The sequence below is a fragment of the Pteropus alecto genome, unplaced genomic scaffold (assembly GCF_000325575.1).
Source record: "Pteropus alecto unplaced genomic scaffold, ASM32557v1 scaffold87, whole genome shotgun sequence".
NCBI classification, from domain to species: Eukaryota; Metazoa; Chordata; class Mammalia; order Chiroptera; family Pteropodidae; genus Pteropus; species Pteropus alecto.
This window is the reverse complement of record NW_006443225.1, coordinates 8604540-8612002: the sequence shown is the minus strand read 5'-3', so window position 1 is coordinate 8612002 and position 7463 is coordinate 8604540.

The window sequence follows — 7463 nt, the reverse complement described above, 5'->3', positions numbered from 1 at the left end:
TTCTTAGAGGGCATCATTTCTTCCCCCTACCTAAATTAAGAATCATTTTTTCAAAGCTATTTTTAAGTTTATCTTCACAGTTCTCCCCTACCACCACAATTGTACTTTTAGTTATTGGTATCAATTATTAAGGGCCTTGGAGCAAATTACCGATGTAAATGATGATCAGGTAACGCAGATACTGTAGTTATTTTTGTTGTGTTGTGACGTTTTTATTTTTTATCTATTAATTTCCTGGATAATTGCTTTATGTATTCACTCATACACTAACTATAGTATTGGTAGTAAAGATATAAAATAAAAATTTGCCCAAAAGGGCTTAAGTAATCAATGAACATTTATTGAATACCTATAATATACTTAAAACTGTGCTAGAAGCTATAGGATGCATCAGAAAAAAAGTCCCAACTGTATGCTTCTGGCAATCTTATGGTATAATTAGAGAGACAGAGCATCCATATGTGAAATTGCTCCTGAACAAGAACCATGAAAATGCTAAGTTATTTGTGTAGAAAGAATTATACAAGGTTTAGAGCTTGAAGATCCTCTCAAGCTCCTCATTTTACATATCAGGGATTGGAGGCTCAGAGACACTAAGAGGTATTACCTTACTTTGTCAATTACCTTAATAATTGACAAATATGAAAGTCCAAGCCAGGGCTCTTTCTACTATATCAAGATAGGCATTAATCATTGCACAAGGGGTCAAAGAACCAAGATAGAAATATGGGCAGAAAATGAGGAAAGAAATGAATTGGACTTTTAGAAACAGGTGGCTCATAGAGATTAGCAATGGCTGGAAGTAAGAATAAGTCTGGGTAGTGGATGACAGATGTGTCAAAGTGGGAAAGGAGAGAGAAGATTCAGTACAGAAATCTCCTCTAAGCAAGGTGAGGCTCATGATGGGGCAGAGGGAGGGTGTGAAATAATTAGGATCAGTTATTTACCTGCTTTGAAATTTATGCCCAAAGGCCATCATCATTGTCATGCACGCTTTTGTTTTCTTTTGGTTTTAGTCTGGGTGCAATTACACATGTGCACACGTGTTGGGGTGAATGCAGTGTAACTGTTCAGTAACCTTTCCCCATTTCAGTGTGTCCATGTGTGAATTTGGTGGAACCGAAGAGGAATTTTCTACTCAAATGGCTAACCTTGTAATCACCTCGAGATCAAGTGAAGACTCACCCTCCCATTTGCTTGTTCTGTCTAGATAACAGATGTATCCCCTTTGCTTCTTCACTGTAACTGCCTGTAGCCTATAGCAACTACCATGCTTTGTAACAACTTGAGGACAAATTAACCAATCGGTTCATGCCAACTGTTACTGCACAGATAAGCCCTATAAAAGCAAGATTACCCCTGAGCTCAGGGCCCAGATCTTCAGAGCACTAGCGCCTCTGCGACTGCCAGCATAATAAACCTGAGTTCTCCAACTCTCCGAGTGGTGCTTGGTTTCTCACCGGTCTGATTTTTCTGCAACAAAACCAATTTAGTTGGAGGCACCTTATGTTAAATGAACAAATGTAATTCCACTCATTTGTCTTGTTTTCCAATTTTATTTCAAGTAACAGTGAAATTTTCTTCACATGTCTTCAACTTAATTAATTTCTTTCCTTTTAAAAACTAATTTTTCAAAACACATGTTAAAAACAGTATCACTATATATTTTATAACAGGATAGCTAATCCAAAAGCATTAAAGTTTTTCAAGACATTTGTCTCTTGGAACTGAGGCTATATTTTCCACCAGAAAGTAATTTAAAGAGTCGTATTTATAAATAAGCTAAATACTTTGAACAAAGATTGCAACAGCGACTCTCTCCTGGAGTAAATTTTACAATAAAACTAACCTCCCCAAATCATAGTTACAAAACCCTCACAGAAAATGTCTATTCCAACATCATACAAAACATATATGTGTGTGTGTGTGTGTGTGTGCGTGCGCGCGCGTATATAAACTTTTTTTGAAATAGAATTTTGTGTTTGTTTACATTCTAGTATAGACACTACTTTTTCTTCCTCTGAGGTTGCAAGTCCTCAGAACAGAAATATGATGGGATATATATTGAATATTCAAGACAGAACCCACCTCTGACCATTCTCTGATTCCACTGAAATTAGAGACTGTGTGAATAAGTTCACTTTCTGTATATTTTACTGACCACTTTATAAAAAAGGAAGAAATAGAGTTCAAATAGCTAAAATCTTTGATTATCCTTTCACATATACAGTTTCTGTTATCTCAGAGGCAATTGGCCAAAATGTAATTATTATTCATCATCTATACTGAAAATTTAAACAGGAGGGCAAGAGGGTTTGCCCTTGCCCATCCCTCCCAGCACAAATTACTGCCTGATTCTAATTACAGTTTTAACCACTAGCTGCTGATCATTTTATGGGTGGTGAGGTAATCCAATCAGGTGGATTGGGAGCTCATGTTAAACATGCCACACATAGAAATTAAAGTATGACTGATGGGCTTAAAAGCTGTTAATCAATATGTAGAGATAGCCAATTCAATTCCTTTCTCCTCTTCTAAATCCTTGCCCAAAATTGATGTGAAGTTCTCATTCTTCAGAGTAAGGAAATGTAAGTGCTAGGCTCACTTATACCTCTTTTCCAAATTTTCAGACTTCTAATTGGCCTAACTTGTATTTTCCTTTTTTTTTTTTCTTTTTAAAATCAGAGGCTTTGAGGTAATCATATATGCAGTAGGTATATTCACAGGTCAATATAGGTTTCATTCCAGGTTTCATTAGTGTGCAGCTCTACACGACAGTTCATCTGTATCCATAATACAGTCACTCTGAAATACACTGGGTTTATTTCTTGAAGTACCTTTTTAACTGATACATTTTGAAGCATGCAAATAGCCAATTATCTTTACTCCAAGGCCATAGGAGTCTACCTGCATTAGGGACAGGTGACAGTGGCTAAACCATGATTATAAATTGGCAGCTAACCTAGAACATGAGCACTAAGGCTGGGATGAGACACATAAGCAATTAAAAACATTCCCAAAATCTAAAGTATGTTTTCCTTTGAGAAATGTTCTTGGTTTTGACTGGAGCTATACATGCTTTTCAGCCACACATTCTTTGTGGTGCTTGCCAGCGAGCCATATTATTGAAGATGTCTTAAAGGAGATCCAGCAGAAACAAATGGGCTTTTATTTTACAATCAGCCTACTCTCATTTTTCTTAGGACTAAACATTAGTAGGGCTTTGGGAGGTGGGGTTCAGGTGGCTTTTGATATATGTAAGAAAAATTGGCGTTTAGAAAGTTATTGTCTTTGTGATGAATTATTGATATTTTCAAAGATTTGGGGTGAGAAGAAAACCTTAGAATGAAAAAAATAGCCATTTTAAGCAATGATTTCTTTTTTTTCTCTTAAGATAAGTTTAGAACACCAGTTTCAGTCCAATGAGTTTGGGTTAGAATGTGGAATCTGTCGTGTTACAGCAATGTGAGATTTCAGAAAATGCATGAGATTCCCCATGATCGCTTTCAAAAAAAGTGCGCATATACAGATCAGTTTAAAATGTAATTTTATTCAAATTAATGCTCAGTGATTTGTAATTAAAGTGTATGTCCGTAAAATGCTTTATTTGTAATGAGTTTATGCTCACAAACTAAATTTTCATTCTTTTGGTTTGCTTTCTATCTGTTATGTGTATGTGCTTGGGTTGAAGCATGGACATTTAACATTACCTGGATGCGTGGACTCCTCACTGCTCCACTGTCCTGTGCTTTCTGGATCTCCAGACCCAACCCCATCCTTGACCGCTAGCGTTTCCATGTCTATTTGTTTTGCCCTAACCTTTATTTCTGACCTCAACTCCCCCAGTAGGTATTATAAAAATCAGAGAACTTCGTACTTGAGATTGAGTGTAACACCCACATTCTGCCATAGACCTCACCTGGCCTATCGTGTCCACAATCTGGCATAAACAGACTCGAGGAATTATTTTCTTCTTTTTAAGACAATAGAAAGAGCTTGTAGCTGTGATATCTATTTTAGGAGATATTAAGATAGTGTTGCTCATAATACACAGCAGCAGATGAAAAATATATCTCAGATGATGGGGATATGGGAAGGGATGACATTTATTGTTACCAATGGCTTCAAATTATTTCCTATAAAATGAGGATTTTCCAAGCTTATCATACCTACTATTTGTTCAGTTCTTACCATGTGTATCAGTTTCTTATTTTATCCTCAACACAATTCTGTAAGATAAGTACCATTTTACAGATAAGGGAAATGAAATTTAGGAAGCAAGCAACAGAGCCCAGTCTCAAATCCTAACCTCTTGTGCATTCTTGGGCGATGTCCAAGTCTCCTTCTTAATCACTTCCTATCAGAAGGACTCTATGATAATCCACCTTCCAATACAGATTCTAGTAGGAAAAAAGAAAGGACATACACAAGAAAAAAAAAGACAAGAATTATCTGTATATGCCTCTCCCCTGATCTCTCATCCTAGATTGGGTGCTTCTGGAAGACAGGTTCTTCCTTGTACTAAAACTCTAATTTCTTCACAGTGTAGATATTTGTTGACTAAGTGGGAATTAAATTAGAAAAATTATATCTAGACTTTAACGGAGAGTGGAAAAATATTGCAGATAGACACTAAACTGTGAAATGAGTATTTGATTACTTACAGAATCAAGACTTGGGAGAAAAAGAAATGGAAGTATGTAAATGTAGGAATATATAAGAATAGCCATTAATTAGGATGTTTTGATGACAAGTAGTGGGAATTCTGACTCAAATTGTTTTGGCTTCATTCTAAATGTAGTTCTCTTCTTCTCATGAGGTTACTTGCTTCTTTATTCCTGTTTAGTTAGGGCAAGACTCAGTTACATACTCAATAACATACTGATATTCTCTCAAACTGGTTTGCGTTAAGTCTCATGTCCACCACAGAACCAATTACTTTTTCCATAATTTTCTGTTTGGAGCAGAAAAGGAGACATCTCTGAATCACATGGATTACCAAAAGGAATTAGGAATTATTGGGATGGGCAAATGGAGATGCAACCTGGTACTGGGGACAAATTTAAGAAATGTCCATTAAAGAATCTTTCTGATCAATTCTTGAAGGCTAAGAGTTTTTCTTTATGATGGCTGCTCAGGACTCTAATACACCTGCATAGGTATCATTGTTGCTATGATGTTATGTTGATAATTGGCTTATATAAAAATGTGCTGGTTGTTTGTGTGTCCTTCATGTGCAAATTGAAATACTTCATTTACTAATTATCTTATCTTCTCATGTGTGAAATACTCTAGGATTTATAACTCCCAAAAACATAAAATATAATCATTGCGATTGTATTGTCCCTATCTACTACTTTCTTCTTTTAACATCTTAGCATACACAATTTCAAACTTAAGTAAGCTAGACAGGGAGAAAAATTTTAATTTATTCTGAGAAAGCTTGGGGATTTTCTATAGGTCCTTATATTAAAAAAAAATATATAAAGGAAAAAATTAAAAACTAGGTCAACTATATCAAGAAATGCACCATTTCTAAACATGGTTCTGTATGATATTTCTCATGTACCCAGCTTTTGGCCATCCATCTTCTACTAGGTTTTCTTACTTAAAACAAATGTATATTTATAGTGATCTTAACCCATTCACTGTATTTGTAAAGAACATATACAAAATAGAAAGCAAAAGATTTCGAGCTACTATTCAGATAATTGGTATTTTTTTAGAGGGGAAAAAGTGGATTTTAGAAGACATGTAATCTTGAAGATTTTGACCCGACCATGGATCTCATGAAGTCTGTGAGCAACCAAAAATTGTATGCAAGCGTTTGTGTCTATGTGGTTTGTTTTAATCTGCTAGAGGTACCATAATAATATACCACAGACGGGATAGCTTAAATAACAGAAATTTGTTTCCTCACAGTTCTTAGAAAAACAAGATCAAGGTGTTGGCAAGTGCGGTTTCTCCTGAGGCTTCTCTCTTTTGCTTATAGATGCCTGCCTTTCACTGTGTCTTCATATGGCCTTTCCTCCGCGTGCCTGCATCGCTGGTGTCTCTTCCTATTTTTATAAGGACACCATCATCCTGGATTAGGGGCCCACCCTTATTATCTTGTTTAACCTTCATTACCTCTTTAAAAAACTTATCTCCTAATATGGTCACATTGAAGATTAGGGCTTCGACATGAACTGGGGGAGAGGAGGGGCAGGCATGCGATTCAGTTCATAACATGTTCATTTAGATTTTTCAGAATGAAATTCCGTATCATCATTAGATTCTGAAAATGGTCTGTAACCACCAGATACTTTAACAACCATCGACTGGGTCCAAATCTTGCATTTTATATGTAAGAAATCTAAAACCCAGAGAGGCAAAATGGCCCATCCTCCATCACGCAGCAACTTACTGGGTAGCTGAGATGAGCACCAGGTCGACCTGATGCCTTGTCCAGTTAATGTCCTCTGTGGGTCTGTTCATGATGCTCACGATGGCTACAACCTGATTTAATGTACATTCTCAAAGCCAAGTTACACATGTGGTGGGCCTAAGCTGGGCCTAAGCCGAGTTATTATAGGGGCTAAAGGAAAAGGAAGCAGTTAGTACATGATACTTAGGGCAGATTTTAGGAGATTACGAAAAAATGGAGAAGCTTTTATTTGGGGAGATGGTTCTCAACCAGTCCGATAGACTATCTCTAAGCCCCTGCGTAGAGATAGAGGGCAGCTTCAAACAGATGACAAAAGGGCCGTTTGGAAGAGGAATCTTGTGTGATTTAAGATGCAAGTGATGAAGTTTGAGAGCCCCAGTAACTAGTCTCTCCATTTCTACATGGAATCCAATAGCATCCTGTGGAGAATCTGCAAGGAGCTTCTCTCAGGACAGCAGCAAGCTGAGGAAAACCAGCAGCAGCAGGGCCACGAAAGAGGTGTTTCTTCAAAAGACTTCTATTCAGTGGGCTTCAGTGAGGACATCAAATAAAAGAAAAAGACCAGGCATTTCTTAGTATACGTGACATATTCCTGGGTTCTATTAGAAATGACTGTTGTGAATTTAATAGGAGTGATGATGTGCTATAGCCATGTCGATAGGGGCCCCAAGCACCAAATGTGGTAATTATGTTAATAGGGCTTTGCTGATACTTGAGCTGGAAATGGGAAGCCTAGGGACATTCTCTCTTCTCTCTTCTTTCTTCTCTCTTTCTCTCTCTCTCTATATCTATATCTTTATATAGAAAGATATATATAATATGATAATATGTATATACATAGTTTCCCTCTGCACATACTTTTCAGATGAGAAAGAACTTCCTAATGCAGCGTATATGTTCATGCAAACGAATTCCACTTCCATTTGCATCGCTCCGAGAGAAATGTGGTAAACACCAACACTTTATTAATCTCCATCGAATGGTGATAATATATGCCTATCAAGTGGCTCTTTTTTAGGATTGAATAACTTCTTTT